The sequence below is a fragment of the Tachyglossus aculeatus genome, chromosome 8 (genome assembly GCF_015852505.1).
Source record: "Tachyglossus aculeatus isolate mTacAcu1 chromosome 8, mTacAcu1.pri, whole genome shotgun sequence".
In the NCBI taxonomy this organism is placed as follows: domain Eukaryota; kingdom Metazoa; phylum Chordata; class Mammalia; order Monotremata; family Tachyglossidae; genus Tachyglossus; species Tachyglossus aculeatus.
The window spans coordinates 23,193,129-23,216,159 of NC_052073.1; the positions used below are offsets into that span (position 1 = coordinate 23,193,129).

Below are 23,031 nucleotides of genomic sequence, written 5' to 3' on the forward strand. Positions count from 1 at the left end.
GCTTGAGAGAGTACATTATATTATATATATTATGTTATGTATTCCTACTATTATTATACTGCTTCTCTGTGAGTGTTCTGCACACAGCAAGCGTTCAATAAATATGATCGAATGAATGCGCTTAGAACAGTGCTTAGAGAAGCAGTGTGGCTCAGTGGAAAGAGCCCGGGCTTTGGAGTCAGAGGTCATGGGTTCAAATCTCGGCTCCTCCAATTGTCAGCTGTGTGACTTTGGGCAAGTCACTTAACTTCTCTGGGCCTCAGTTCTCTCATCTGTAAAATGAGGATTCATTCATTCAATTGTGTTTATTGAGCGCTTACTGTGTGCAGAGCACTGTACTAAGTGCTTGGGAAGTACAAGTTGGCAACATATAGAGACGGTCCCTACCCAACAGTGGGCTCACAGTCTAGAAGGGGGAGACAGAGAACAAAACAAAACATATTAACAAAATAAAATAAATAGAATATGTACAAATAAAATAAATAAGTGGAGTAATAAATCCGTACAGACATATATACATATATACAGGTGCTGTGGGGAGGGGAAGGAGGTAAGGCGGGGGGGGATGGGGAGGGGGAGAGGAATAAGGGGGATTAGTCTGGGAAGGCCTCCTGGAGGAGGTGTGCTCTCAGTAGGGCCTTGAAGGGAGGAAGAGAGCTAGTCCCCCGTGGGATGATGATGGTATTTGTTAAGCGCTTACTATGTGCAAAGCACTGTTCTAAGCACTTGGGGATTACAAGGTGATCAGGTTGTCCCACATGGGGCTCACAGTCTTAATCCCCATTTTACAGATGAGGGAACTGAGGCACAGAGAAGTGATTTGCCCAAAGTCACACTGCTGACAATTGGCAGAGCCGGGATTTGAACCCATGACCTCCGACTCCAAAGCCCGGGCTCTTTCCATTGAGCCACGCTGCTTCTCGTGGGACAACCTGATCACCTTGTAACCTCCCCAGTGCTTTGCACATAGGAAGCGCTTAATAAATGTCAACCCCCCAAAAAAGCGCTTGACAAATACCATCATTCATTCATTCAATCGCATTTATTGAGCGCTTACTGTGTGCAGAGCACTGTACTAAGCGCTTGGGAAGTACAAGTTGGCAACATATAGAGACATTATTATAGAGACAGCTAGCTCTCTTCCCCCCTTCAAGGCCCTACTGAGAGCTCACCTCCTCCAGGAGGCCTTCCCAGACCGAGCCCCTTCCTTCCTCTCCCCGTCGTCCCCCTCTCCATCCCCCCCATCTTACCTCCTTCCCTTCCCCACAGCACCTGTATATATGCACATATGTTTGTACATATTTATAACTCTATTTATTTTACTTGTACATATCTATTCTATTTATTTTATTTTGTTAGTATGTTTGGTTTTGTTCTCTGTCTTCCCCTTTTAGACTGTGAGCCCACTGTTGGATAGGGACCATCTCTAGATGTTGCCAACTTGTACTTCCCAAGCGCTCAGTAATAATAATAATAATGATGGCATTTATTAAGCGCTTACTATGTGCAAAGCACTGTTCTAAACGCTGGGGAGGCTACAAGGTGATCAGGTTGTCCCACCTGGGGCTCGCAGTCTTAATCCCCATTTTACAGATGAGGGAACTGAGGCACAGAGAAGTGAAGCGACTTGCCCAAGGTCACACAGCTGACAATTGGCAGAGCTGGGATTTGAACGCATGACCTCTGACTCCAAAGCCCGGGCTCTTTCCACTGAGCCACGCTGCTTCTCTAAGCACTGTTCTAAGCGCATTCATTCGATCATATTTACTGAACGCTTGCTGTGTGCATTACACTCACAGAGAAGCAGTATAATAATAGTAGGAATACATAACATAATATATATAATATAATGTACTCTCTCAAGCGGTTAGTATAGTGCTCTGCACGTAGTAAGTGCTCCGTCAATACCCCTGATTGATCGATTTCCTAAATCTCGAGCAGTTATCAAGATTTCATCATCAATATGATATCATCATCACCATCAATCGTATTTATTGAGCGCTTACTATGTGCAGAGCACTGTACTACGCGCTTGGGAAGTACAAATTGGCAACCTAGAGAGACAGTCCCTACCCAACAGTGGGCTCCCAGTCTAAAAAGTGGGCTCACAGTCTATGACATGTTGCCGACCTGTACTTCCCAAGCGCTTAGTACAGTGCTCTGCACACAGTAAGCGCTCAATAAATACGATTGATTGACTGATTATTAATAGCCCGCTGTTGGGTAGGGACTGTCTCTATCATCAGCCTGCTATCTATCATCAGTACTGCACACAGTAAGCGCTCAATAAATACGATTGATGATGATGATGATATGTTGCCAACCTGTACTTCCCAAGCGCTTGGTACAGTGCTCTGCACACAGTAAGCGCTCAATAAATACGATTGATTGATTATTAATAGCCCGCTGTTGGGTAGGGACTGTCTCTATCATCAGCCTGCTATCTATCATCAGTACTGCACACAGTAAGCGCTCAATAAATACGATTGATGATGATGATATGTTGCCAACCTGTACCTCCCAAGCGCTTAGTACAGTGCTCTGCACACAGTAAGCGCTCAATAAATACGACTGATTGATTGATTATTAATAGCCCGCTGTTGGGTAGGGACTGTCTCTATCATCAGCCTTCTATCTATCATCAGTACTGCACACAGTAAGCGCTCAATAAATACGATTGATGATGATGATATGTTGCCAACCTGTACCTCCCAAGCGCTTAGTACAGTGCTCTGCACACAGTAAGCGCTCAATAAATACGACTGATTGATTGATTATTAATAGCCCGCTGTTGGGTAGGGACTGTCTCTATCATCAGCCTGCTATCTATCATCAGTACTGCACACAGTAAGCGCTCAATAAATACGATTGATGATGATGATGATATCATCATCATCATCAATCGTATTTATTGAGCGCTTACTATGTGCAGAGCACTGTACTAAGCGCTTGGGAAGTACAAATTGGCAACATCTAGAGACAGTCCCTACCCAACAGTGGGCTCACAGTCTAAAGAGTGGGCTCACAGTAAATAAATACGATTGATGATGATGATATGTTGCCAACCTGTACTTCCCAAGCGCTTAGTACAGTGCCCTGCACACAGTAAGCGCTCAATAAATACGACTGAATGAACGAACAGATTTTACACCAAACACACAGGCTTCCCCCCTCTGTCCCCCCCCCCGTGCTGGGAGCATCACAGCCACAGCAGGCGCTTGCAACTTCCAGCCCGTTAAAGACTACACATCCCAGGATGCAGCGCGGCGCCAACCGGCCCCACGGCCGGGCGGCAGCCGCCCCGTTGCATGCCGGGAGTTGTAGTCCCCGGGCATTTCCCCCCAAAACGAGCGCCCTGCAACTTCAGGGTTTTGGAGGGCCGCTGCCGCCGCTTCTTCCATGTGGGATAGTCCAGGAATTAGGTTTTCCGTTGGAAAACACAGGATCCAATCCAATTCCGGCCGCCGTTCCCTTACCCGATGGCCCCACCGCTCGGGTCCCCGTGGGCGCGCTGGGCCGAGACGCATGCGGCCGGGGGTCACGTGACGCGCGGGGCCCGCCCCCACCTGCCTTTTCCCGTCATGCCCCGCGAACGGTGAGGGCCCTCTGAGGGAAGGCCTCCCTCGCCGCCATTATGGCGGCGCCTTTGGGGACCGTCTCTCTGTGTAGCCAATTTGTCCTTCCCAAGCGCTTAGTACAGTGCTCTGCACGTAGTAAGCGCTCAATAAATACGATTGATGATGATGATGATGACCGTGGTCTTGGCCCCCCCCCTCGTTGGCAGTCTCCCCCTTTGGGCTAATTAACAATGATGGGCAGCGTGGCTCAGTGGAAAGAGCCCGGGCTTTGGGGTCAGAGGTCATGAGTTCAAAACCCGGCCCTGCCAATTGTCACCCGTGTGACTTTGGGCAAGTCACTGATCTGAGCCTCAGTTACCTCATTTGTAAAATGGGGTTAAGACTGTGAGCCCCACGTGGGATAACTTGATCGCCTTGTACCCCCCAGGGCTTAGAACAGTGCTCTGCACAGAGCAAGAGCTTAACAAATGCCATTCTTCTTCTTCTTCTTATTATTATTATTATTATTATTATTATTATTATTATTATTCTCCGGGCCTCAGTTCCCTCATCTGTAAAATGGGGATTAAGACTGTGAGTCCCCTCAGTTCCCTCATCTGTAAAATGGGGATTAAGACTGTGAGCCCCCTCAGTTCCCTCATCTGTAAAATGGGGATTAAGACTGTGAGCCCCACGTGGGACAACTTGATCGCCTTGTACCCCCCCCAGCGCCTAGAACAGTGCTCTACACATAGTAAGCACTTAAATGCCATTATTATTATTATTATTATTTTCTGGGCCTCAGTTCCCTCAGCTGTAAAATGGGGATTAAGACTGTGAGCCCCACGTGGGACAACTTGATTGCCTTGTATCCCCCCCAGCGCTTAGAACAGTGTTCTGCACAGAGTAAGCGCTTAACAAATGCCATTGTTATTATTATTCTTCTCTGGGCCTCAGTTCCCTCATCTGTAAAATGGGGATTAAGACTGTGAGCCCCCTCAATTCCCTCATCTGTAAATTGAGGATTAAGACTGTGAGCCCCATGTGGGACAACTTGATCGCCTTGTATCCCCCCCCCCCAACGCTTAGAACAGTGCTCTGCACAGAGTAAACGCTTAACAAATGCCATTGTTATTATTATTATTCTCTGAGCCTCAGTTCCCTCATCTGTAAAATGGGGATTAAGACTGTGAGCCCCCTCAGTTCCCTCATCTGTAAAATGGGGATTAAGACTGTGAGCCCCATGTGGGACAACTTGATTGCCTTGTATCCCCCCAGCGCTTAGAACAGTGCTCTGCACATAGTAAGCGCTTAACAAATGCCATTATTATTATTCTTCTCTGGGCCTCAGTTCCCTCATCTGGAAAATGGGGATTAAGACTGTGTGCCCCCTCAGTTCCCTCATCTGTAAAATGGGGATTAAGACTGTGAGCCCCACATGGGACAACTTGATCGCCTTGTATCCTCCCAGCGGTTAGAACAGTGCTCTGCCCATAGTAAGCGCCTAACAAATGCCATTATTATTATTATTATTCTCTGGGCCTCAGTTCCCTCATCTGTAAAATGGGGATTAAGACTGTGAGCCCCACGTGGGACAACTTGATCGCCTTGTATCCCCCCAGCGCTTAGAACAGTGCTCTGCCCATAGTAAGCGCCTACAAATGCCATTATTATTTTCTGGGCCTCAGTTCCCTCATCTGGAAAATGGGGATTAAGACTATGAGCCCCACGTGGTACAACTTGATCACCTTGTATCCCCCCAGCGCTTAGAACAGTGTTTTGCACATAGTAAGCGCGTAACAAATGCCATCATTGTTATTATTATTATTTTTCTCTGGGCCTCAGTTCCCTCAGCTGTAAAATGGGGATTAAGACTGTGAGCCCCACGTGGGACAACTTGATTGCCTTGTATCCCCCCCAGCGCTTAGAACAGTGCTCTGCACAGAGTAAGTGCTTAACAAATGCCATTATTATTATTATTATTCTCTGGGCCTCAGTTCCCTCATCTGTAAAATGGGGATTAAGACTGTGAGCCCCCTCAGTTCCCCTATCTGTGAAATGGGGATTAAGACTATGAGCCCCACGTGGGACAACTTGATCGCCTTGTATCCCCCCAGTGCTTAGAACAGTGCTCTGCACATAGTAAGCGCTTAACAAATGTCATCATCATCATCATTATTATTATTATTATTATTATTATTATTATTATTCTCTGGGCCTCAGTTCCCTCATCTGTAAAATGGGGATTAAGACTGTGAGCCCCACGTGGAACAACTTGATCACCTTGTATACCCCCAGCTCTTAGAACAATGCTCTGCACATAGCGCTTAACAAATGCCATCATTATTATTATTATTATTATTCTCTGGGCCTCAGTTCCCTCATCTGTAAAATGGGAATTAAGACTGTGAGCCCCACGTGGGACAAACTGATTGCCTTGTATCCCCTCAGCGCTTAGAACAGTGCTTGGCACATAGTAAGCGCTTAATAAATGCTATCATTATTAACAACAGTATTTGTTAAGCGCTTACTATGTGCCAAGCACTGTTCTTATTGTCCCTTTAGCGTCCAGAGTGTGGCCGGGTGGACATTTGTTATTTTCTGAGGACAATTCTGAGCTCCATTGCACTGGTGCTGGAAGAGGGGAGGCCAAAATAAAACTCAACAAAGGGATATTTTTGGGTTTTGAAATGGAAGTGGAAAAAATGTAGACTTTAATAATAATAATAGTATTTAAGTGCCTACTACATGCCAGGCACTGTTCTAAGTGCTGGGGTAATAATAATAATAATGATGGCGTTTGTTAAGTGCTTACTATGTGTGAAGCACTGTTGTAAGTGCTGGTGGGGATGCAAGGTGATCAGGTTGTCCCACAAGGGACTCACAATCTTAATCCCCATTTTACAGATGAGGTAACTGAGGCCCAGAGAAATTAAGTGACTTGCCCAAGGTCACACAGCTGACAAGTGGTGGAGCCGGGATTAGAACCCATGACCCCTGGCTCCCAAGCCCGTGCTCTTTCCACTGAGCCACACTGCTTCTCTAGATACAGGGTAATCAGGTTGTCCCACGTGGGGCTCACAGTCTAAATTCCCATTTGACAGATGAGGTAGCTGAGGCCCAGAGAAGTTAAGTGACTTGCCCAAAGTCACACAGCTGACAAGTGGCAGGGGTAGGATTAGAACCCACAACCTCTGACTCCCAAGCCTGGGCTCTTTCCGCTAAGTCACGCTGCTTCCCACGCTTTAGGAAGAAGCAGAAAGAAACGGCAAAATAAGTGATTAACCTGAAGTTTTGCAGCTATTTTTAAGGCATCATCTTTAGAGGTCCAAATAACATGTTTGTCACAGGAAGATTAGAAGAAAAAAAACAGATAAGCAGACACCCTACAGGCCTAACTGACAGGGTAAGAGACCACTGTGGGGGAGCCATCCCTTAAAAATTGGAAAATTCAACTGTGAGAAAACAAGAAAGTCTGTGAAAAGTGGCTGGTTTGGTAAAAGCGTGACATTAAGTGGACTGAAAAAGTTTAAAGGTCATCTTGCAAAAGATGCCAAAGCTAATAAAAGATTTTTCAAATATATCATAAAAGGGTGGAGACACTTGATGACCGCAGAGTAAAAGGTGTACTTGGTTAAAAAGAGGTCGCTGAAAGGCTCAGTGAATTATTTAGGACCTTCTTTACTGAGGAAGATGCTAGGGATAATCCTACACCCAAATAGTGTTTTTACAAATGCTGTTGTGGTTTGAGAGTCAGCAGCTCCCAGAAACAGACATGGATTTCTATTAGCATATAAATCTCACTGTACCCCATCTAGGAAAACTACTTACTGAATTTGATTTTGGGGATTACTTCAGATTGGAGAGTGGTTCAATAACCATCATGAGCATCCAGCAGCCAATTGCTGGAGACAGAATATTGAACTAGTTGGGCCACTTTTCAGACCCAGTAATGAGGTTCATTATTTGGCATTATAAAAGGCATTATTTAGCATTATATATTAACAGTAAACACTATGGTAATTGCTAAGTCCTTACTTTGTCTCAAGGGCTGGGATAGATACTATACAATCAGATCAGACACAGTCCCACATGGGGTTCAGAGTGTAAGGATGACGGAGATCATATATTTAATCCCCCTTTTACAGCTGAGGAAATTGAGGCACAGAGAAGTTAAGTGACTCGCCCAAGGTCACACAGCAGGTAAGTGGCACGGCCGGGATTAGAAACCAGGTCCCATGACTCCCAGCCCGGTCCTCTTCCTACTAGGCTATGTTTGCCTCTCTCTTTGTGTGACCTAGGTTGGAGTTTGTCCAACCTAAAGGAATTAAAGTAAATGGATTAGAAAATCTTGCCATTCCAAGATGCTGCCAAGTTGTGCATAACAACTGGGAAATGAACATAATGATGACAATATTTAAGAAAGGAAGCACCTGTAATTGTCTCAAAAACCCTGTATAATTTAGAAGAAATTTCAGAAAAAGTAGAACCAGGAAGCCAGAAAGATGAGATCAGGGGCTGTATAAGAAAAAATGGTAAACTGTATAGATGGAAGTACATAGATTTTACTACCATTTTTAGGCAGCTTTTCAGTGTTCCTATGGCCAAAATAAGGAGGATGCTAGATAGCAATTAAGAACCAAGCATTTGCAATTCTGTATGATAATACACAGGGGTAATTAGGTTGAACCAAGTGATCAGTCTTCATTAATTATATTCATCCAGTTCTCCTATAACGTGGGGGCTGCATTCTCTGCATTAGAGAAAATTCAAGTCGTAGTATTCTCCCTGTTTCTGACATTGTGCACATGAGCCCAACTGATTCTTCCAGAACCATTTTATGCTTTACCCAGACATTGCCAGAAGAAAGTTTCCTGCATTCACATTCTGTCCAAAACAATAATGAAATTCCGCATTTTGGTAGAACGGTGTTTATTTAGTGCCTTGGGATGAGTAAGTAGGACCATGCACTTGGGGTACACTTTAAAGAAGATGAGGTGCTTGCCTTCAAAGAGTTTTCAGTCTGATAAGAGGTAAAAAGCCAAATCAACAGGTAATCTGGAGCACGAACATATTCAAATAAATACAATGGCCTAAATTTCCCATATTTTGAAAGATGTAAAGTTCTGTGGGATGCAAAGGCGTCAGAATTAGGGATTTGATGTGATCTGTGAGAATTTACAACTTTTCCATAAGCAATATTACAGAACTAAAAAAGAGGCGATGAAACTAATTGTAAGAATGCATTGAAAAAAGCAGAGTGTCATGAAATGTGAAGGACTATTCCAGACAGTGAAAGGATTCAAAAAAGGAGGCAGCCTAGGCCTCATTTTGTTCACCATTTTGACCCTGGAAATCTTTCCAAGAAGATATAGAACAAAAGCCCTTGTTAACACCTAGGGAAGCTCAGAGTAAGCATATTAAGCACTTAGTACAGTGCTCTGCCAATAGTAAGCACTCAATAAGTGCCATTAGTTGATAGTGGAATGGGGCCAAGCAAGAGCTGAGTGTCAACAGGAAGCTGATAGCCCAACCATTTTCTCTATTATTATTATATAGTACTGTATATTCATTAATTCATTCATTCAATCATATTTATTGAGCGCTTACTGTGTGCAGAGCACTGTACTAAGCACTTGGGAAGTACAAGTTGGCAACGTGTAGAGACGGACCCTACCCAACAGCGGGCTCACAGTCTAGAAGGGGGAGACAGACAACAAAACAAAACATATTAACAGTCTAGAAGGGGGAGACAGACAACAAAACAAAACATATTAACAAAATAAAATAAATAGAATAAATATGTACAAGTAAAATAAATAAATAAATAGAGTAATAAATATGTACAAACATATATAAATATATACAGGCGTATATACTATTACATACAGATGAAATAGTATTGGTAGCTCAAGGGAGAAATTACAGAAGGCAAAGACAATGTAGAACCAAACAAGAAACTGAAGGAATAGGAAGAAATGTTATAATTATGGTGGATGCAAATAGAGAAAAGGAAAAAATGGGAAAATACGAACAGTGGGAAAATTGGATTGGTGAAGACTTCAGAGTAATCTTTAGTTAGGTTGAAAGAGAAAATCCCAATAAGGTTGGGAAAGTCAGGTTGGTTCAGCCCAGTACTCTATCCAACCAAGTTTTCTATTTCCAACAGTAACCTCAAAGAATGCTTTGAAGAACGGTATGACGGTTACCCGTCGCTTCTTCCTGGACCTCCGTCTCCAAGTTTTATCCCCATTTTACAGGTGAGGAAACTGAGGCACAGAGAAGTTAAGTGGCTTGCCCGAGATCACACGGCCAGTAAGTGTCATCCATCTCCAACTTTAGAGATAGTTCTTTTAACATCCTTAACTTTTCCCCTACTAACCCATCTCTGAATGTGGTTAAAAGTATTGACCAGGAGATACTAAAGTGACTCCAGAAATCCAGAACAGGTATTATCAAACAAATAGAAAAGTAAACTAGAACAGTACAAGAATACAAATCAGCAATAGAACCAACCTTCTGCAGAAACAAAAGTAGGACAATGCTAGAAAAGTATTTAAGCAAAATAGCAACAGTGGAAATGCGGTGTCTCCGGAAAATAATTGGAAAGAGGATAGAGAAAATAAATGCTGCAAAGGGGAATGAACTTGAACAACACTCAGTCAATAGAAAATAATAGAAAAAACAGTAAAAATTTAAAGGACATTCAAAGAATGGAGGTAGATATGACAAAAGACAAACACATGAGGGTACATCGGGGGAAAATACCCCAAACATAAAGATCAGGTGATGATGATCTGATCTTTATCACAATGTATCACAAACTATTTATCATGAAGCTTGAAGCTTTCTGCAGTTGCAAAAGGAAGGCAGAAACCTCAGAATGTGTAGCCCTGTGTCTCCAAGTCACTGGGCCTTTAGGGTTTGTGGAGGGCCACCTGATGCTTGCGTGGCCTCTTTCCTCTCTTCGATGCTACCCTTTACAATCAATCGATCAATCTCTCATATTTATTGAGCACTTGCTGTTTGCAGAGCACCATACTAAGCGTTTGGGAGTGTATAATGCAACAGAGTTGATAGACACATTCCCTGCCCACAACGAGCTCACAGTCTAGAGCTTACAGAAGCAGAGGTGGACCGCAGCCTTCCCAACTTTCAGGACATTAAAAAGGTTGTGATTATTTGAAACAAGGACAGTCTTGCCTGGAGTGGTGAGATGAGACCAAAGACTCATCTTTCCAGTGCTAATGAATTGGTTTTTTTATTGTCGTAGATTTTGTTTAATTTACCCAATTATTCTTTCTCGGAATGTCTACTTTCTTCCCGGCTCTAGACTGTGAACTCCACTTCGGGATGGGGATCTTGTCTAAATCAATATCCATGCATTTCTACACACTGGTTTGAACAGAACTTCGTACTTTGTAAATACTTATTAAATGTCACTGCTACTTCCGTTGGAAGGAAAGGAGAAAACAGTGTGGAAGAGGTGGAAATGATGGACGAAGGCAACCCCAACAACATAAGCATTGGAAAGAAAAGAGATGACTAAGATTACTAACACAAGCTGAAACTAATAAAAGTTTCTGTTTCCATTCTGCTCTCACATCATGATTGGATGGCTTTTTTAAAGATGGGAAGAGCTGTGGTCTGGCATGTTTGTGGAGGAAGGGAGTTGAAGACTGGCGGAATAGTATGAACTGCAGGTTTTTTTATTTTTATTTTTATTTTTTTTAATGGGTTAAGTGCTTACTATGTGCCAGGCATTGAATTAAGCACAGTGATAGATTCAATATAATCAGGGCAGATACAGTCCATAGTCCACATTGTCTTCATAGTCTTAATCTCCATTTTACAGATGAGGTAATTGAGGCACAGAGAAGTGAAGTGACTTGCCCAAGGTCACTCAGCAGACAAAGTGGATACAGTTTCTGCTTGCTGTGGAAGGAGATGGAGGTTTGTAAGGATTGGAGGGATGTGTGCCGAGTGACGCTGCCCAAAGAGAATTCCTAGCAATTCTAGCAATTCCTAGGCAACAAGACCCTCAAGAGGAAAAGTCATAAATATTCTATAATGACAGTACGTTTCTCTGTACACAATAAGTGCTCAATTACCATTGATGGATTGATTGATCAAATGTCTATATTAGCCCCATTTTACACAAGGGGAAACCGTGTGGCCTACTGGTTAGAGCATGTGTCTGGAAGTAAGAAAGACCTGGGTTCTAATCCTGACTGTGCCACTTGTCTGCTGTGTGATCTTGGGCAAGTCACTTCACTTCTTTGGGTCTCAGTTACCTCATCTGGAAAATGGAGATTAAGACTGTGAGCCCCATGCAGGGCATGGACTCTGTTTAACCTGATTAGCTTTGTATCTACTCCAGTGCTTAGAACAGTGTGTGACACGTAGTAAGTGCTTATTATTATTGCTATCATTACTGTTATTCACCCAGAGGCTCAGAGGCAGAGTTAAGACTAGGACTCCATCTTACCTCCTTCCCTTCCCCACAGCACCTGTATATATGTATATATGTTTGTACATATTTATTACTCTATTTATTTATTTATTTATTTTACTTGTACATATCTATTCTATTTATTTTATTTTGTTATTATGTTTGGTTTCGTTCTCTGTCTCCCCCTTTTAGACTGTGAGCCCACGGTTGGGTAGGGACTGTCTCTATATGTTGCCAATTTGTACTTCTCAAGCGCTTAATACAGTGCTCTGCACATAGTAAGCGCTCAATAAATATGATTGATTGATTGATTGATTGACTCTGGTCTCCTGATTTTCGGTCAAAGGCTACATTCCAAGGTACACCAGAGGATACTGCTTTGTACATCTTATAAAATCTAAATACTGCTATTTCCAATAAATAAAAAAGTGAACTGGAGGGAAGAGAAGGTGGAAGCTACTAAGACATTCTTGAACTTGCCCTAGCTATCTTCTACAGATCACTGGACGATACCTACATATCCGTAATTTATATTAATGTCTATCTCCCTCTCTAGACCGTAAGCTCATTGTGGGCAGGAAAACGTCTACCAACTCTGTTATATTGAACTCTCCCAAGCACTTAGTACAGTGCTCTGCGCACAGTAAGTGCTCAATAAATATGATCAATCGATTCTAATCTAACCCAGACTGTTGGAAAACCAAATTTTCAGTCAGGTTTAAAAGGAAGACTTGAACTCAGTATCCGGTCCTCTTTGGTGGATGAGCGGATTGGGGCTTCCAGTGGGTCAACAAGCCTTCACAGGGTGAGTTATGGTTCTGTAAGGAGCTGGGAGTTGAAGAGGTCAAAGCTAGGCATTGCAGAGTTCTGGTGTTTACAATTCTCCATAGAGGAATGCCACCAAATTGTGTCACCCTGGCATCAGTATAGCAGGCCTGGTACCAGAACAGAAGAATATGCTCATGGGCACACTCAGGCCTGGTATACGGACTACGAAGGGGTCTTTCTGACCACATTCTTTCTCTGGTTGGGCCTGCATATTGATATTGAGCTCTCAGCCCAAAGCCTCTGAATTAGTAATACCTTCAGTTTTATAAGATCTCTAGAGGAGCCTTGGATTGATAAATCCATTTTAGTTTTTGTGCTGAGCTTGGTAGCATAAGCAATAGCAGTTATAATTCACTGTCTAGGTGCCCTTCATTAAAATTCCTTCAGTTCCATGCTTTGCTTCAGTGCGGGTTTTTTTTTTTTTCCTGCTCCTGGTTTCCTGTCACTGCATCGCCATCGCTACACATGTCCAGGAACTGCTGCTTTAGACCCAATCTCTCAGACACAAGCCCATAATGAATCCCTGAGTCACTTTGAAGTGATTCGTCAGACTCGGACCAGAACAATCCTGGCAAGTTATAAAGATCTAAAGGAGAGTGATGATTTAGCCGCATTCCCAGATTTTGAGAATATAGGTCTGACTCAAGAATTTATGGGCCAGGTTGGTAAGGGTGGACCAGAGGTGTGCCTTTCCAGCATCATCATCATCATCATCATCATCATCAATCGTATTTATTGAGCGCTTACTATGTGCAGAGCACTGTACTAAGCGCTTGGGAAGTACAAATTGGCAACATATAGAGACAGTCCCTACCCAACAGTGGGCTCACAGTCTAAAAGGGGGAGACAGAGAACAAAACCAAACATACTAACAAAATAAAATAAATAGAATAGATATGTACAAATAAAATAAATAAATAAATAAATAGAGTAAAAAATATGTACAAACATATATACATATATACAGGTATATACATATATACAGGTCAGTAGACACAGTTTACTGAGCTGTAGAAATGGTATCAGAGTTATTTTTATGCTATAATACTTATTAAATTCTTTGGGTATTTGGTATTCATCCCAACCTCAGCCCCACAGCACTTATGTACATATCTATAAACTATATGTTTTAAATTATATATTTATATTATTGTCTCTCTCCCCCTCCAGACCATAAGATCATTGTGGACAGGAAACGTGTCTACCAACTTTCTTGTGTCGTACTCTCCCAAGTGCTTAGTTCAGTGTTCCACACGCAGTAAACATTCAATAAATACCATTGATTGATTGATTGATTATTAAACATCCACAACACGCCAGATGCACCACAGCAGATAGGCATTTTAGTACCAAAAGCTAGTACCTTTATTCTACCTGAGTCCCTGTTTCTTGACTTTGTGCACTATTCCCAGGCTTTCTGGGAGGGGGAGAGAACTGCCAATAATAATAATGATGGCATTTGTTAAGCGTTTACTATGTGCCAAGCACTGTTCTAAGCATTGGGGTCGATACAAAATAAGCTGGTCATCCCAAATGGGGCTCACAGTCTTAATGCCCATTTTATAGATGAGGTAACTGAGGCACAGAGAAGTTAAGTGGCTTGCCCAATGTCACAGAGCAGACAAGTGTCGGAGGTGGGATTAGAACCCATATCCTCTGACTCCCAAGCCCGTTCCCTTTCCACTAAGCCACACTGCTTCTCAGTTGCTCCAGTGTTTCCAAATTTTGTCATCCCGGTTCCCACCTCTAGCAATCCTCCGAAAGTCTTCTGCAGAAGCACAAGGAGCAGCGTAGCACGGGCATGGGAGTCAGAGGACCTGGGTTCTAATCCTGCCTCAGCTAGTTGCTTGTTATATGATCTTGGACAAGTCACTTAACTTCTTTGTGTGTCCGTTTCTTCATCTGTAAAATGGGGATTCAATGCCTGTTATCCCTCCTATTTAGACTGTAAATTCCATATGGGACTGGGACTGTGTCTGACCTGAATAACTTGTATCTACTCCAGCACTTAAAACAGTACTTGATATACAGTAAGCGTTCAACAAATACCATAGTAATAATAATAATAATAATAATAACAATAAAGAAGACAGAGCAGCTGTCTGAGGTAACATTGGGTTGGGAGTATGGGAGGGGGCTAGGAACAGTCAAAGTGGCTCCTTGTCAGCTGTGTGTGAGACCTTGGATAAGCCACTTAACTTCTTTGGGCCTCAGTTCTCTCATCTGTAAAATAGGGATTAAAACTGTAAACCCCATGTGGGACATGGATTGTTTCCAACCAAATTAGCTTGTATCTACCACAGCGCTTTCTACGGGGCCTGACACATAGTAAGCGCTTAACATATGCCATTAAAGAAAAGTGGCAGATGTGGAGAGGGAAGGCCAGAGAAGTAGCAGCATCTCTAGGAAAAAGACATCTCCTTGCCCTCCCCAACTTTAATCCTTATAAACCTTGGGAATCCAGACTTTTCCCAGAAACCAAAGAGATGCCCACAGTTCACCTCAGAAGTCGGGTGGCCTGACTTCACTTCAAGTTTCTCCACATTCATGCGGTCATCCCATTCCCACTCCTATCACCAGTTTCCTCCTTCCAGCCCACACTTCTTCCAGCTTCCACAATCCTTATCTTTAAGGGAGTTCTTAAAAACCTAATGTCTTTCTTTCCTAGGGATAGGTAGGGCAGCCTGAGAAATGCGCTTTTAGTTAGCCTGTAGGAGAACGACACAGTACATTTTCTTATATTCTAACTGTACTAATTATTCACTGGAAAATGGAGGTTAAAAACAATCCGTTCACTACTTTCTAATTTAATCTCATCTCATTCTCTTAGGGAAGCAGCGTTGCCTAGTGGAAAGACCATGGGCCTAGGAGTCAGAGGACCTGGGTTTTAATCCTGCTTCCACCCCTTAGCTCTTTTGTGACTTTGGGCGAGTCACTTAACTTTTCTGTACCTCAGTTCCCTCATCTGCAAAATGGGGATTCAGTACCTGTTCTCCCTCTTACTTAGACTGTGAGCCTCATGTGGGACCTGATTATATTATATCTACCCCAGCACATAGCACAGTGCTTGGCATAGAGTGAACGCTTAATGAATATTACTATTATCATTATTATCATCATCATCATTATTATCTCTACACTTTCTCCCTTCCCCATCAGGAGGAACCTGAAAAATCAACAACCACAGTCAAAACGAAGAGATGAGCCAGTAGATGGGGCTAATATAACTAAGCATCAACTGGCTACTATCTTATTTTTCCTGAGTATTTCTCTGCATCACGAACCTCTCTTGAATCCCACTAGCCCAAATTAATTACTAGACTTCTTTCATTTTGGCCCCTATCAACAGTTATGAGGGAAAATAAAGGACACAAACTATCATCAGAATAAGAAGATCAGTTTGTCCTTTCACTGTCCTTCGCTGAGGGAAATGTTTATTGAAGCCAGAGAGCATCTCCCTGTTGTGAATAAATGCAGGATTTGGAAAGCAGAATGGATCGGGTTGGCTGAGTTTCAGTCCAAGATCTGAATTTCTGCTGAGGTCCAGGAAATAGGCTCGGGATTTTGCATTACGATAACGAGCTATAAATCGTCATGTCTTAGCCAGCTAATGCAACCACAAACGCGTTTACTTGAGACCCTTCATAGAACTGCTTTATGTTAAGAATTCCTTCCACCTTTTGTTAAGAATAAAATACCAGAAAACCCTTCCTGTCTTGTTCACGGTCAGAGGGATGGCTTAGCTAATGTTTCTTGAAGGAAATGTTACTATTTTCTGTTTGAAATTGTGTTTAAAAGGTGCATTTGTATCCCATAGGAGAAAGCCAGATAACTCTTGAGCAGATGGGGGACTAACATCAAGGCTCTAAGCCTTGCTGGGAAGACAACTGGGTTTAATTACTTGATGCTCATAATTCTTCAGTGCAGCTAGTCACTCATTCTATTTTACATATGAGGTAATCTGAAGGAAACATTAGTTGGCCCAGGACAACCAGTAAACCAGAGGCAGAGCTTCTCAATCCAAATATTTCTCCTGAACACGTCTCCCTTCCCTCCAACCCCCAAATTCTAGACCATTCTGATGGGCCACCTGTGATCTTCTCTATTAGGAATCACTTTTTTCATAGGCACTAGAACTGAATTAGGCTTTGAGGCCTCCAGAAATGTGAGCCAACCATTCAACTTCCCTTCTAATAGGTGCTGCAGGTTCCAGCAAATAAATCTGTATGAATAAGAAGTATAGATTCAAAATTCTAAAGCTAATCCCCTGTTGTAGAGGATTTTGCCTGAACCGGTAGATAAATGTCTTAAAAATCCTAACTGTAAATTTGGAAGATTAGAATCTCCCCACCTTTTATTCTCTCTCCAGACCTGAAACACTGCTCTTGGTTCCCCTGGTTGAGAAGTAGCATTGCCTAGTGGATAGAGCACGGGCCTTGGAGTCAGAAGGACCTGAGTTCTAATCTGGACTCTGCCACTTCTCTGCTGTGTGATGTTGGGCATGTCAGTTCACTTCTGTGTGCCTCAGTTACCTCATCTGTAAAATGGGGATTGCAACTGGAAGTCCCATGTGGGACAGGAACTGTGTCCAATCTACCCCAAGTACAAGGCTGTGGCCCCTTTGGCCTTTAATGAGTACTGCCCATAAAAAATATTTGCACCCACTTCATGATGTGCTATGTGTGATATATGTACCTGTAATTTATTTATTTATGTCTGATATTTATTTATTTATGTATATTAGTGTCTGTCTCCCCCTCTAGACTGTGAGCTCATTGTGGGCAGAGAATGTGTCTGTTTGTTGTTGCATAGTACTCTCCCAAGCGCTTAGTACAGTGCTTTGCACACAGTAAGTGCTCAATAAATACGATTGAATGACTGAATGGTATACCCCCTGCCCACCTAATCATCATCATCATCAATTGTATTTATTGAGCGCTTACTATGTGCAGAGCACTGTACTAAGCACTTGGGAAGTACAAATTGGCAACATATAGAGATAGTCCCTACCCAACAGTGGGCTCACAGTCTAAAATCAGTTGTAAAGTGTGGCCTAGTGGAAAGAGCACGGGCCTGGGTGTCTGGACGACCTAGGTTCTACTCCCAGTTCCACCACTTATCTGTTATGTGACTTTTGCCCAAGTCACTTAACTTCTCTGTGCCTCAGTGACCTCATCTGTAAAATGGAGATTAAGACTGTGAGCCCAGTATGGGACATGGACTGTGTCCAATCTGATTAACTTGTATCTACCCCAGCGCTTAATACAGTGCCTGGCACATAGTAAGTGCTTAACAAATGCCATAAAAAAAATAACTGGCAGGGAGAAGGAAGGTGTAAGTTGAGTTTAGCAAAACTACTAGCACTAGAACCAGTTCCTCTGGGAGGCTTTCGTTCTGGAAGTCCCACAACTGAGGCTCATCGGTTCTTCCCATTGGGAGACTCCATGATCACCAGTCTAACAAAATCTCTGTCCAATCCTTCTTACCTTTGCTGCAAGAGCATTCTCACACCCTAGGCTGGTTATCTTTACTCTGCTTAACTATTGAGGGATTTACTCTAATATTTCCCCTATTGAAAATTCATTTTAATATCTGCCTCCCTGTGTAGACTGTACGCTCCTTGTGGGCAGGAATCACATCTACCAACTCTAATTAGGAGGCAGATATTACTATAAATAAATAAATTAGAGACTTGTATATAAATGCTGTGGGGCTGGGAAGGGGGATGACTTCAGAACAGTGCTTGGCACATAGTAAGCGCTTTAACAAATACTATCATTAGTAAAGGGAGCAAGTCAGGGTGATGCAGAAGAGAGTGGAAGAAGAGGAAAAGGGGGGCTTAGTCAGGGAAGGCCTCTTGGAGGACATGTGCCTTTAATAAGGCTTTAAAATTGGGGAGAGTAATTGTCTGTCGGATTTGAGGAGGGAGGGCATTCCAGGCCAGAAGGAGGATGTGAGCGAGGGGTCGACGGTGAGATAGATGAGATCGAAGTAGTACTGTGGGGTTGGGGTGGGGATGAATATCAAATAAATCAAATAAATGCTATTGATTGATTGATTGGATTTGGGGCATAACTGGGCAATTTGACTCATGAGTGAAATGAGGCAAGAGCTGACGGAATAGGTACCTGGGTAAAATAGGGAAACTGGATAAATTAGTGAAGAGAGATGGAATTGCTTCGGTGGAGATGGCTGCGAACCAGGGAAGAGCCCATAAATTCTTCATTCTTCTTATTCAGCATTTCCAGCCCATTTTCTATTTGCAGAGTGCTTGGCAATCCTCTATGCAACTTAATCTCGGGCTCCTGAGTGCCTTGAGCCCCGTTACCATTTCAAAATGGCCCGGGGTCTCGTGCTTAGCAGAATTTGAGGCCTAGCCCACTAGCCAGTCAGTGAAGAAAATCCTAGTCAGGAAGAATGATAAAAAGATCCGAACCACCATCCCAGCCTCCCACCATCATGACACCCAGGAGGGTTCCCAGAGATATAAATTCATTATGGACAGGGGATGGGCCCGCTAAGTCTCTGTACTATACTCTCCCAAGCGCTTACTAAAGTTCACTGTACGTAGTAAGCACTCAATAAATACTATTGATTGACTGGGCCCACAGTGATCTGCATTTTTCATGAAACTGAAGCCCTACCACCTCTTGGGCAGAAGGAAATGATGGAATACGCATGGCTCTCTACAGTTACAGTCGAGTACGGGAAGCTTCAGAAAGTCAGAGTTCTTGGGCTCCGCACCCCAAATAATCTGCTGATTCATTTTGAAGGAGTCTTTGACCAGCGGGGATCCCTTCCTGCTCAAATTCAGTTGTTATAAATGGGATCGATGATCTTTTATTTACCATCCATCAGGGACCTGTGCTTCTGTGACCTTTGGGCATTTGGTGTTTGCCCCCCACTCAGCCCTAGAGCACTTAAGGACATATCTATGAATTTAATATCTTATAAATTATTTATTTATATCACTATCTGTCTCCCCCTTCTCCCCCTCTACACTGTAAGCCTGTGGCGGGCAAGGAACGTGTCTACCAACTCTGTTGTATTATTATTATGGTACTTGGTCAGCGCTTACTATGTTCCAAGCAATGTTCTAAAAACTGGGGTGGATAGAAGTTAATCAGGTTGGATACAGTCCCTGTCCCACAAGGGGCTCATACTCTTCACCCCATTTATTTTTATAGATGAGGTAAAATCCAACATCTTCACAGAGAAGTGAAGTGGCTTGCCCAAGATCACACAGCAGACCTGTGGAGAAGCCAGAATTAGAACCCATGTCCTTCTGAGACCTGTGCTCTATCCACTAAGCCAATTTCTATTGCACTGTACTCTCCCAAGTGTTTAGTTCAGTGCTCTGCATGTTGTAAGAGCTCAGTAAATACCATCGATTGATTGATTGAGAGAGCTGCAGGCTTCACGGAGAGTGACCCCCTTTAACCTGTCAGCAAGCACCTAAATGATAGTCAGTCCCTGTGACCACAAGCTCTCAACAATAATAATAATAATAATAATAATAATTATGGTATTTGTTAAGCATTTACTACACAAAGCGCTAGGGTGGATATAAGCAAATTGGGTTAGACACAGTCCCTGTATCATGATTATCCTGGGCCTTTCTCATGTGGAATAAGTTCTGATGAACACAAATACCTGCTGGATCTCCACTTGGTGCAGAAAGTTAAGAGCCTTTCTCCATGGGTTAGGAATGTAAGAGGAGGAGCTCTTGGCCTTCTTGCAGTATCTATCTAGCTAGACAACCAGTAGCTCAATCCCACACTTTCTGACTTTCTGGATTTCTTTTTCAACCCCCATATTCAGTCTGCCACTAAATCCAGTAGGTTCTTCTTCCCAAACATTTCCATAATCTGCCCCTTCTTCTCCAGAAGATGGCCACCACACTAGTCCAAACATCTGTCATCCTGGCTTATTACTGCTTCAGCTTCCTTGCTGATCTCCCTTTCCCCAGCCTCTCTCCTCTCCATGTCCATTCTTCACTTTGCTGCTTGGATCATTTTTCAAAAATGCCATTTGACACATTTCCTCACTGCTCAGAAACGTCCCATAGAAACGTTTATTTCTGTCTGCATCAAAAATAAACCCCTGACCATTGACTTTAAGGCATTCTCTCAGCTCTCTCCTGATTTCTATTCTCCCACTTCACTCCAGCCTGCACTTTTCATTCCTATTATTGTTATATTAATAATATTGTTACTATTATTAATAATAATAATCTACTCACTGTGCCTCATTTTCATCTCTTCCACCACTGATTCTGGCTCACACCTTCCCTCCTGCCTGTAACTTTCTTCCCCATCATGTCTGGCAGACCACAAGACCATCCCTGCTTTCATAGTCCTTCTGAAATCACAGCTCTTCCAGGAAGCCTTCTGTGATTGATTTTTTATCTCCCCACTTTATAACACCAATTGTCAGTGGGGCACTTTCCCTCCTCTAAGTACTCTCAATCCCCAACTCCCGTGACACTTACATACATATCTGAACACTCTATTACTTCTTCCTATCTGTAATCGTAAACTCCTTGAAGTCAGGGAACATTCATTCATTCAATTGTATTTATTGAGCACTTACTGTGTGCAGAGCACTGTACTAAGTGCTTGGGAAAACATGTATCCTAATTCTAATGTTCTCTTTCATGCATTTAGTACAGTGCTCTGCACTCAGTAGGCATTTAATAAATACTACTGGTTAACTGATTGATTCTGGATTCTGGGCTAGTTCCTCCGAGGTTTTTTTTTAATTGTGTTTGTTAAGTGCTTACTATGTGTCTGTTATATTAATAATATAATATAATACTGCTCTAAGCACTGGGGTAGGTACATGTTAATTGGGTAGGATGCAGTCCCTGTCCCTCATGGAGCTCACTTAATCCTCATTTTACAGTTGGGGAAACTGATGCACAGAGAAGTTAAATGACTTGTGCAAGGTCACACAGCAAGCAATTGGCAGAGCTGGGATTGGAACTCAGGTCCTCTGACTCCCAGGCCTGTGCTCCTTCCATTAAGCCACACAGTTTTTTGAAAAGGGACTTTTTTGTACAGTTTGTGTTCGGTTTTGGGGTTCTTAAGCTGGCCGAGATGCATCAAAATCTGTTATTTCCTCTTCTTTATAGACAAATAGCCTTTCATTTTCTTCAAACTCCCCCACTCACATACACCCTTCCTCAGTTTGGGCAGTCTACACATTATCACCCATTTTTTTTTCTAAATGGATGAAGCTGAAATTTGAAAATTCCTCTGCTCATGCCACTTTGTTGCTAGCCTACTGTTTTACCCAAATCCTGATGTCGAGTCACATTTTGCTTCAGGAGCTAAGTCTAGTCCTGGGTTATGATCCAATTGAACTCCCTCTCTAATGTCAGTGACTGTAAACCCATCGGGTAAAATGGTTCTTCCTGGTTCTTAATGATTTCTAATCACCATCCTGAATCTCAGATTTCTTAACCTGCTTTCTGCAGGCAAGTCTAAATGTTGAAATCTTCCCTTTCTATCATACTTTGGTAAGGTTTTCTGGGCCTTCTTCTTTCATTAACCTTAGAATCTATATCCATAAAATGGAGGTGAAAGCAGGAATTGCTTGCCTATTTCCTCAGGGTGTAAGTTGACTGAGTGAGGTTTAGCAGTCAGAAAACATCCCAGAGAAGATGATCATTTGGCTACTCAGTTAAGAATCCTTTTGAACTCTCAATTAAAAATCCTTTCTTTGCCTGAAAAAGGAAAAAAATACAAACCAGAGATTTCTTGCAAAGGAAAAACCCAGGGGCCTCAATGAAGATGGGGAGACTCACTACAACCTTCAAAGCCAGCCTTGACTGCCCCAGGATTTTTACTCCTTGGCCTCCCAGGAAGACCTCAGAATTCACATGTTCTGAAGTGGATCCATAGAAAGGGCGATTCAGATTACTCCATGAGTACTGTCCTGGGAAGGCAGTGCAGGCTCTTTCCTAGGTGACACATTTACATTCCATGTAGCAGGAATTAATGGAGAGGAGGGAATAAAAAAGGGAGAGGAAGGAGGGAAGCCTGCTAACCTAAAAAGATTGGAGCCAAAAATCCTGGAGAAAAACGAGGTTAATAAATTCTTAGCCATAGTCTTCCTTTTTGTGTTTTTAATCCAAAGGGGCAGAGTTCAAGGTCATTGAAAAACCCAAGGGAAATTTGGTCTGGGGGGTGG

General features: G+C 42.8%; 1 protein-coding gene across 1 annotated transcript in view; it reads right to left on the reverse strand.

Annotated features, from left to right (window-relative positions):
* RTEL1 (regulator of telomere elongation helicase 1) overlaps positions 1 to 3,539 on the reverse strand; it is an 81,910-nt gene extending 78,371 nt beyond the window's left edge. The window contains exon 1 of the mRNA XM_038750304.1: positions 3,477 to 3,539. The gene's annotated coding sequence lies outside the window, so the exon portion shown is untranslated. The remainder of the gene's footprint in view (positions 1 to 3,476) is intronic.
* Between the last annotated feature and the right edge of the window lie 19,492 nt (positions 3,540 to 23,031).